The sequence below is a fragment of the Nicotiana tabacum genome, unplaced genomic scaffold, assembly GCF_000715075.1.
Source record: "Nicotiana tabacum cultivar K326 unplaced genomic scaffold, ASM71507v2 Un00001, whole genome shotgun sequence".
In the NCBI taxonomy this organism is placed as follows: Eukaryota; Viridiplantae; Streptophyta; class Magnoliopsida; order Solanales; family Solanaceae; genus Nicotiana; species Nicotiana tabacum.
In genome coordinates, this window is record NW_027438239.1 from 4,355,681 (window position 1) to 4,366,825 (window position 11,145).

Sequence of the window (11,145 nt, forward strand, 5' to 3'; positions counted from 1 at the left end):
GTGATGCATCGTGCATTGGTCTCGGCGCAGTGTTGATGCAGGACGGTAGGGTGATTGCCTACGCGTATAGACAACTGAAGGTGCATGGGAATAACTATCTTGTCCATGACCTTGAGTTAGCAGCTATTGTTCATGCCTTTAAGATCTGGCGGCACTATTTGTATGGTGTCCCTTGTGAGGTCTACACCGATCACCGGAGTCTACAATATCTGTTTAAAAAGAAGTATCTTAACTTGCATCAGCGGAGATGGTTGGAGCTTCTTAACGATTTTGATATCACCATTCTCTATCATCCCGGGAAGGCCAATTTAGTGGCCGATTCCTTGAGTCGCAAGGCGGAGAGTTTGTGCAGTTTAGCATATCTACCAGTAGCAGAGAGGCCTTTAGCCTTGGATGTTTAGGCCTTGGCCAACCAGTTTGTCAGATTGGATGTTTCCGAGCCGAGCAGGGTTTTGGCTTGTGTGGTTTCTCAGCCTTCTCTTTATGATAGTATTAGAGCGAGTCAGTATGATGACCCCCATCTGCTTATCCTTAAGGACACGGTTCAACACGGTGATGCCAAGGAAGTCACTATTGGAGATGACAGTGTATTACTGATGCAGGGCAGGCTATGTGTTCCCAATGAAGATGGTTTGCGTGAGTTGATTCTCTAGGAGGCTCACAGGTCGCGGTACTCCATTCATCCAGGTGCCGCGAAGATGTATTAGGACTTGAGGCAACACTATTGGTGGAGGCGGATGAAGAAAGACATAGTGGAGTATGTAGATTAGTGCCTAAATTGTCAGCAGGTGAAGTATGAGCATCATTGGCCAGGTGGACTACTTCAGAAGCTAGAGATTCCAGAGTGAAAATGGGAGCGGATCACTATGGATTTCATTGTTGGGCTCCCACGGACTTAGAGGAAGTTTGACGCAGTTTGGGTGATTGTGGATAGATTGACCAAGTCAGCTCATTTCATTCCTGTGGTTACTACTTACTCTTCAGAGCAGCTGGCTCAGGTTTACATTCGTGAGATTGTCAGGCTTCATGGCGTGCCGATATCTATCATCTATGACCGAGGTATGCAGTTTACATCTCGGTTCTGGTGATCCGTACAACATGAGTTGGGTACTCGGGTGGAGTTGAGTACAACATTTCACCCTCAGATGGACGGACAGTCCGAGCGCACTATTCAGATATTGGAGGATATGCTTCATGCGTGTGTGATGGATTTTGGAGGTTCTTGGGATAAATTCTTGCCACTTGCAGAGTTTGCCTACAACAACAGTTATCAGGCGAGCATTCAGATAGCTGCATATGAGGCTTTGTATGGTAGACAGTGTCGGTCTCTAGTGGGTTGGTTTGAGCTGGGTGAGGATAGGCTATTAGGTACGGACTTGGTTCAGGATGCTTTGGAAAAGTTTAAATTGATTCAGGATCGACTTCGTACAGCCCAATCCAGGCAGAAAAGTTATGTGGATCGAAAGGTTCGCGACATTCCATTCATGATTGGGGAGAGGGTCCCGCTCCGGGTTTTGCCCATGAAGGGTGTTATGAGGTTCGGGAGGAAGGTCAAGTTGAGCCCTCGATATATCGGGTCTTTTGAGATTCTTGAGAGGTTTAGAGAGGTGGCTTACATACTTGCACTACCACCTAGTCTCTCTGCAGTTCATCCATTGTTCCATATTTCCATGCTCCGGAAGTATCACAGTGATCTGTCTCATGTGTTAGACTTCAGCTCAGTCCAGTTGGACAAGGATCTATCTTATGTTGAGGAGCCGATGGCCATTTTGGACAGGCAGGTCCGAAAGTTGAGGTCGCAGAGCATCGCTTCAGTGAAGGTTCAGTGGAGGGGTTATCCGGTTGAGGAGGCGACTTGGGAGACTGAGCATGATATGCACAACCGTTATCCTCATCTTTTCACCACTTCAGGTGTGTCTCTATACTCATTCGAGGACGAATGTTTGTTTTAAGAGGGGGAGGATGTAACGACACGACCGATCATTTTGAGAGTATTAGCCCCGAACCCGTATTTATTGCTCCCTCTATTTCATTTTGTGGTTACATAACTGGCCGAGAGGTTTGGTTTTTGGTTTTGAAGTGAAATGGGACATATAGTCACTAAAATGAAAGTTTAAGTCGTAGGAGATGACCGTAGTTTGAATTATGTGAAGATGACCCCGGAATGGAGTTTTGATGGTTTCAATAGCTCTGTAGAATGATTTTGGTCTTAGTATCATGTCCGGATGTTGATTTTGAGATCCGTAGGTCATTTCGGCGTTAATTGGCGAAAGTTGGAAAATTGGATGCTTTTTGAAAAAGTTTGAGTGGGAGTGGACTTTTTGACATCGGGGTCGGATTCCGATTTCGGAAGTTGGAGTAGGTCCGTATTCTCAATTATGACTTGTGTGCAAAATTTGAGGTCAATCGGACTTGATTTGATAGGTTGTAGAAGTTAGAAGTTCTAAAGTTTATTTGGCTTGAATCGATGTGCAATTCGTGTTTTGGGCAATGTTTGATGTGATTTGAGGGCTCGACTAAGTTCGTATAGTATTTTAGGACTTGTTGGTATATTCGGACGGGGGCCCCGGGTGTGATTCAGATTGAATCCGAAATAATATTGGACTTGTGGGAAAACTGAAGCACTGCTGCGGTCCATGTGCCGCAGAATCGGACACGCCGATGCGGGAAATGCATTGCAGAAGCGGATATGGCCAGGGAGGCCTTGGATCGCAGAAGCGGACAGGGTCCGCAGAAGTGCTAATGGGTCCGCAGGTGCGAGTCTTTTGGGCTTGAGTTGGAACCGTAAAGTCGCATGTGCGATAGTAAGGTCCGCAAATACAGATTCACTGGGCAAAAGGGGATTTTTGAGGGTTTGATTTCATTATCCATTTTTGGACCTAAAGAGCTCGTTTTGTGGCGATTGTTCGATAGATTTTCAGAGGAAACATTTCGGTAAGGATTCTACACTCATTTTTGATTAATATCCACTAATCTATCATTTATTTCTTCATTTAATTAAGGATTGGGGTTGAGAAATTTGGGAGAAAATGGTGAAAGTTCTTAGACCGAATTTTTGGGATTTGAGGTCAGATTTAAGTAATTCTTGTATGGTTGAACTCGATATCGAATGGGTGTTCGGATTTTGTGATTTTGGTCGGGTTTCGAGACATGTGCCCGGGTCGACTCTTTGGAGCAATTTTTCAATTCTTTGCTAAAGTCGTAGATTTATTATTTAAATTAGTTTTTTATAGTTATATTTATAGTATGTAATTATTTTGGATAGATTCAAGCCGATCGGAGTTGGAAAGTTGAGGGAAAGGCATTCTTATTGATTGATTGAGCGAGATTTGAGGTAAGTGATTTATCTAACCTTGTGTGGGGGAAACTCCCCTTAGGTTTGGTACTGTTATGGTATTTGCAATACGTGAAGGCCGTGTACGTGAGGTGACGAGTGCGTACTCGGGTTAAATGTTAAAAATTCGGTTCTTGCTAAGTGGTTTCCTTTTTTAATTCCTTAACTGAGTTATTCTAGCATGCGTAGTCATCATGTTTAGCCTAATATCGCATGTCTACATGTCTTATCTCTTACTTGCAATTTATGCAACATGCTTAGTTGGATTTTCTGCTCCCTTGATTTTGTATTCAATCTTTAATTGTAGGATTCCTTGCTGTAATTTCATTGTCCCATCAGTTAACTGTTGCATATTTATTTTGGGACTACGAGGCGGTACTTCGGGAGCGCCCCTGTTGTGCATTTACTTTTGGCACTACGAGGCGGTACCTCAGGAGCGCCCCTGTTGTGTGTTTATTTTTGGGACTACGAGGCGGTACTTCGGGAGCGCCCATGTTGTGCATTTGCTTTTGGGACTACGAGGCGGTACCTCGGGAGCGCCCCTGTTGTTTACCTCTATTTGCTGTGTTTTTATCTTTCTGTAATTTCTCATTGTTCACTTTTAAGTCATTTCATTATATTATTATATCTTCTGCCTTATTTTCTATTATTTTCAGTAGGGCCCTGACCTGACCTCGTCACTACTCTACTAAGGTTAGGCTTGACACTTATTGACTACCGTTGTGGTGCACTCATACTACGCTTCTGCACATGTCTTTGTGCAGATCCAGGTGCATCTTACCAACCTCGATATTAGTACGCTGTGTTGCTGTTTGGAGACTTCAAGGTACACCTACCCGCGACCGCATGCCTCGAAGTCCCCTTCTATTCAGTTCTTCTCTTATTTCTTTATATTTTGATAGACAGTGATGTATATGATTATTCAGTACTGTACTTAAAGCTTGTGACGTATATCTCACCAGATTTTGGAATTTTATGTATTGAGTTTTGGTAGATTCCTTTTATGAAATTGTTGGGATGTTCAAGTTTTAATCTCTTATTTAATGTTTTCGCGTATTATTTAAACCTAGTCTTAGAGACTAGGTGCCGTCACGATATCCCACGGAGGAAAATTGGGATCGTGACAAAGTGATTGCCTTAAAATTAGAGTGTTATGATATATAATTCCTCAGAATTATTGAATTACTGATGTAAGTGATCTTAAAATGCTCTTTATCTCATTCTTAAAGTGATTACATATACCAAGTCTTTGCAAGAACGTGGCATGAATGGTCAATTTGGTTTCAGCAACAACGAAACTTCACTGTCTAAATTTTTATTCATTATTGTTTCCTTTTCTAGTGGTCAATTTTAGGGTCTTTCCTTTTTGGTTGAATTTTGCTCTAACAATGATCTCTCAAATACGTATTATCCATGGTAAGAATCTGTATAATTGTACGTGCTGCATGATTTTTGGAGTAATTTTGGGCACCATTGATATAGTTTGTAGGAGAAATGGTTAAGACCCATATTTTGTAAATTAAATCTAAATCATTAATATAAAAAAGATACATGTGTCATCCATCCAAGTAGGAACTTGGGAAAATGGAGACAATAGAAAATGGAGAGGAGCTAAATTCGTATATTACAGCATATTATGCTGGAAGCTCATATGTAAAAAATTCGAACTCCGGCATATTATGCTGGAATATTTCCTGTTTTTTAAGAGTATTTTTGTTCAGATTTTATCTTTACATGAAAAGTGATGAAATTTTGATTACTTTTAAAACTGTGGCTATTTTTCAATTACCAATTGAAAATATGACCATTTCTGATTTTTTCCCGATTTTACCAACTGATACATCCCTGTTGTTATCTAGATTTGCCTTGCTAGCCAAATGCTAACCATAATATGCAAGTCCGCCCCGTTCTTCATTTTGCCCTAATTATTAGGTTGAAGTAATGAAAACTTCTAATTTTTTATTTCAATTTTTTTCTGTATGAGCATAGAGAATAAAGAGTTTGACGATCAAGAACTTGGTAGTTTTAAAGCTACTCATACATGTCAAAGAGATTTTCTATCAATCATGATGGTTTTAAAGCCATGTAAAGGATGTCCAAGAAAACAACATTGCGATAAAACATCCTTGACGTGCAAGAGAACAAATGACTTGTGTGCTCAAAATATGTTGATATGCTAAACGATATTTTATTCTCATCATTTTACTAGAACTAAATCCCAGACTACGATTACACAATCCGTCGATTTCCAAAAGGTAACTTCAAAGCCACTACTCATATAAACAAAATGCCAGAGGATAACAAACATATACCACAAATATCTTGTATTATCATACAGGGGATGGGGAGATCGACGAAGATGTCACACATCATATTGGGGTGGGATGGATGAAATGGCGACTTGCTTCCGGTGTCTTGTGTGATAAGAAGGTCCCAACAAAACTCAAAGGTAAGTTCTACAGAGCGGTAGTCAGGCTGACTATGTTGTACGTAGGGGGGTCAATGGATATTCGAAAACTGACTAAACCGACCGAACCGAACCGATTTTTAGGTTTCTTTTAAAGAAACCGTAGATTTTTATATAAATCTATAACCGCACCAATAATTAGGGTAGTTTTTTTATTTTATGAAAATAAACCGAAAAAATACCGAAACGTACCGAATAAATTTTACATGTGAAAAATATATTTATATAGTAAGTTTAAAAATAATAATGCATTAAATTTTTCTTTGGGCCTTGAAATTATGAAAACTGTTACAAGCCAACAAGTAATTAAACTCAAAATACTAATTCTTAAAACCTATTATGCTACTTCTACTTAAACTAAGTTATTTCAAGTATCTTCATTAGCAAGACACAAAGTATTTTAGCGATTATGAGTAGCAAACTATAATGTATTGAATATGTTTCCTTTCATATAATTTAGATTTATCTTTTTGAATATTTAATCTTCTATAGACTTTATTCTTGAGTCTCAGCTTGGTTAATATCTTTCCACTCGTGTCATTTATATTTTTTTTTTTGCCTTTACTTGGTTTCTTTTACGTTGTTGTAGAATAGCTGATGGATCTATACTCTAGCCATCTTTCATTTTTTAATTCATCACCCTTTAAACAGTAAAAATGTCTAGAGAGTTTTGCTAAATCCTATAAAAGAACATATGTTATTGCATTCTACTTCTACTGGTGGATTTTACATGATATTTAAAAAAATACCGAAAATTAATCGAACCGTACCGATACCGAAGAGAAACCGACATAATTGGGACGGTTTCGAAAAGTCTAATTTTGGTTATACATAATAGAATAACCGAAAACTTGGTATGATACAAATTTTATAAAATAACCGTCTGAACCGAACCATTGACACCCCTAGTTGTATGGGGCTGAACTAGTCACGTGATTTCCTCTTTTTAACAAATTTGTTTCCAAGTAATTAAACTTTCCTTAAATTAAAAGGATTTGAGAAATAACAGATCAAAAATAAATAATACAAAAGCAACTATGTGCAATCATAATCATAGAATAAAACCAAAACCGCAAGTCTACTAGTGTGTGTCAAGATCTGGTGTCACAAGTGTATGGGCATCTAGTAGAATATACAAAAAAAATACTAGTCTACTGTCCGAAGTGAAAGAGACAGAAAATACAATCAAAAGAAAGACTCCGGCTTGCTGCAAAACGGGCTCAGAAGGCAGCTCACCGTGAAGCCCCAAAGTGGTAATCAAGTGTGCGTGCTAGACTGATATCTAGATGCACCTGCCTCAGATCCTGCACATTCAGTGCATAAGTTTAGCGTGAGTACATAAACAACGTGTACCCAGTAAGTATCTAGTCTAACCTCGAAGAAGTAGTGACGAGGGGTCGACTTCGACACTTACTATGTGCCAACAATATAATATACTGTAAAATTCTAATTAAACATAATATATATAGATGACAATAGAACTTGGAGCAAGAATAAGTAAACAATACTTTTACCGTAGTAAAAACCAAATCTTTTCCCTCAATTTAACTATTTAACCCCTCAAGTCAATGAAACGATATCAAATATAAGAGGGCTTCAGTATTATCATGCACGAATTATGCCGAGGACGTACGGCCCGATCCAAATATATATAAATATACGTTGTGTGCACTGCCGAGGGTCGAACGGCACGAACAATAGATGCATCTATTAACCTGCCGAGGCGAACGACCCGCTCCCATGAGAGTAGTAGAAATTTATCCCGCTCGCGGAATATACTTGCGACGCGGTTGAACATAGATTTTTATCAAGTTATCATAATATCCCTCAATTCTTTCCAAAATAAGAAATTCAACTAGAAACTCTTAATATCTTGATATCCTCGAACTCAACTCTATTCAAGACAATTAATAAGTATAATCAATTAACGGTGTCAACAAAATATGGTGAAACCTAAAACTACCCGGATATAAGCATGAGTAGTAGCTACGTACGGACTCTCGTCACCTCGCGCGTACGTAGCCCCCCACAAATAGAAGCACATATGAATTAAGTTCACCTATGGGGTTAATTCCCTCTTACAAGGTTAGAAAAGAGACTTACCTTGTCTCAAGCCTATTTCGATCCAAGATTTATGCTCAAACCCTCAATTTAGTGCCAAAATATCTCTAAACTAGTCAAATGTTATATAAGATAGTCAATATAGGCTTAGAAGTTCATATTCTAACTATTAAAGCGATTACCCAACCCCAATTGAAGAATTCCCAAAATTCACCCCCGGGCCACGTGCCCGGAATTCAGAAATGTTTTGAAGAACATTGCTACCCATAATCTCATGAACTCAAATATATGATTTTCATCTAATTCTATAATCAATTTCGTGGTCAAATCCCATTTTTATCCAAAAACCTAGGTTTTCATCTAAACCCTCGGTTTTACCAAATTTTTACATGTTAATCTACCCATAATCTATGTATTTAACTCATGTTGTGTAGAAATTAGTTACCTCAAAGTTCTAGGTAAAACCCCCCCCCTTCCAAGAGCTCTAAAATCGCTCAAGAGATGAAAGAAAATGAGCTAAATGGCCTAAGTCCCGCATTTAATAAGCTGTGCACAGGTCTCAGATATGGCATTTGCGACAAATCCATCGCAGATGCGAACCTCGGCTTCTACTGCCAAGGTCGCAAATGCGACCAAGGAGTCGCAAATGCGGACATTGTTGAGATCGCAAATGCAACCAAAGCATCGCAAATGCGAACACTGCCCAACTCAGGCTTCTTCGCAATTGCGAAGCCTTCCTCGCAAATGCGAACAAATTCTCGCATTTGCGAGACTTGCAACAGCTGCCAAGAAACACCAGAAAAACTGAAAATTTTTCTCATCCTCCCGAGCGTCCGAAACTCACCCGAGCCCTCGGGGCTCCACACCAAATACACACACAAGTCTAACAACATCATACAAACTCGCTCGAGCGATCAAAATACTGAAATGATATCAAAAACTACGAATCGGATGCCAAAACGCATGGATTAACTCATGAACTCAAAAACTTCTAAAAATACTCCCGCGCGTCCGATTCCTATCAAATCAACTCGGAATGACGCCAAATTTTGCGTGCAAGTCTAAAATGACATTACAGACCTACTCCAACTTCCGGAACCGGAATCCGAACCCGATATCAAAAAGTCCACCCCCGGTCAAACTTTCTAAAAACTTCAAATTTTTATTTTTCGCCAAATGACCCCGAAACGACCTACGGACCTCCAAATCCACTTTCGGACGCGCTCCTAAGTCCAGAATCACCATACGGAGCTATTATCAGTCTCAAAATCCCAAATGGACGTCTATAATGTAAAGATCCACTTCAACCCAAACTTATGAAATTCACCCAAAATGCCAACTTTCACTATTAGGCGCCAAAACGCTCTTGGGTCATCCAAAATCCGACCCGAGCATACGACCAAGTCCGAAATCATCATACGAACCTATTGAAACTGTCAAATCTCGATTCTGAGGTCGTTTACTCAAAACGTTGACCGAAGTCAAACTTAGCCTTTTAAGCCAACCTTACGGAACCAAGTGTTCCGATTTCAATCCGAACCCTTCCAAATCCCGAGCTAACCATCCTCGCAAGTCATAAAACAGTAAAAACACGTATGGGAAGTCTTATTTAGGGGAACGAGGTTCTAGAAAACAAAACGACCGGTCAGATCGTTATAGTACTCATTAACTTTGGTAAACCAGATTTCTTCTCGATCATGAGCCCAACATACAGAACCCCGACAAATTGCAGGCTTTTTCAGCCATTCCCTTCACTGTAAGGAGAATTATAGACTCCATGACTATTGATTGCAGTTCTTTTGTCAAGACAGGAGCCAGAGAATATGCCCCCATATCCCACAAGTATTTGGTCATGTATCGCCGTCCCCTACTTTTTTGTGGTCTTGAGCATATTCTAGAGGTATGGCGTTCTCACCATCTACTAGGGCAAAAAACAATGCTTCCTTTCCTTCAAGATATTCCTCTACAATGACTTGAGAACAAGCAGAACCGAAAATATTATCTACAATCATAGAATCAACATCAACGTATGCTTGCTCCAATGTCATGGCAACAATAACTCCTTTACTGGCAGCTAATCCATCAGCTTTAACAACAATTGGGGCACCTTCCTGGTTGATGTATTCTTTTGCAACGGATGGGTCCCGTAAATGCTTGATACTGCACATATATATCCACCATAGATGAAGTCAAATTAAGATATGAATTGAACCAAGTAACTAGAAAAGCCAAGTATCCGTGGTCATGATATATTGCACATACCTTTGTAGTTGGAATTCGATATGCTTTGGAAGAAGCTTGTACAGTTTAGGAAGAGGTTTTGATTGATCAAAGAAGAATCTACCTCAACTGATATGTCCTTAGGCATGGCCATGCATAACATAGAAATCACACTTGGAAAGGGTGGACAATTAGCTAGAGCAGCGGGTGCTGTAGCGAAATTGATTGCAAAAGAGGGAAAATCGGCCACATTAAAATTACCCTCTGATTTGTCTTCATAAAGTTCTTAGAACCTTCTAAAGCAGCTGCTTCTGAGGAGGGACCAAAGGTATGAATTACTACCTTAACAAGGTCATGAGCAAGTCCTGCAATAAGCGGAGCCTCTGGTCCGACAACAACCAGCCCAACTCCCTATTTATGACAGAAAGCGATCACAACTGAACTATCTAAAAGATCGAGGTCTGCTGCAAATTGGGTCTCCTGAGCTGAAAATTCCAGCATTACTAGGTGCACAAAAAATAGCATCACAACAAGGGGATCACCTTAGAGCATGACAGAGCGCATGCTCTCTCCCTCCTCCTCCAATTACCAAGACAACAACACTTTCTTCTATAATACCAAATAGAATGAATTAATAAATAATGCTAAAAATTGTAACAGACTCTACACTATATCCATATCAACTGTGCTAATTATGCTAGTTAAATAGCTAGTTTGTGCCAGATAAATAATAAAAAAGAAGAAGTGATAGTTTAACATAAAAAAGAAAGAATCTTTTGGCATTACATGTCATGATGGCAATTCCAAACAATTGAACAACAACTCAAAATTCCATTTTTACTCTAAAGGGAAGTGAAAATAAAAACCTAAGAAAAGAAGCATGCATTAACATATCCGTTTAGTGAAAAGGAAATAGAATATATAACTTCAGAATAAACAGAATAATTGAGAATCTGAAATGCCAATACATATAATTCCTAAGAGTTTAGCCAAACAAAGTACAAGAATAGCTTTCAAAAGCGGAAAGAATCAAATAAGAGAAGCAAAGTAAGTAAAGATAGCT

At 39.5% G+C, this 11,145-nt stretch overlaps 1 pseudogene; it reads right to left on the reverse strand.

The window, feature by feature from the left end:
- Positions 1-8,330: 8,330 nt before the first annotated feature.
- Positions 8,331-10,738, reverse strand: LOC142178826 (phosphoribosylamine--glycine ligase-like; annotated as a pseudogene).
- Positions 10,739-11,145: the final 407 nt, after the last annotated feature.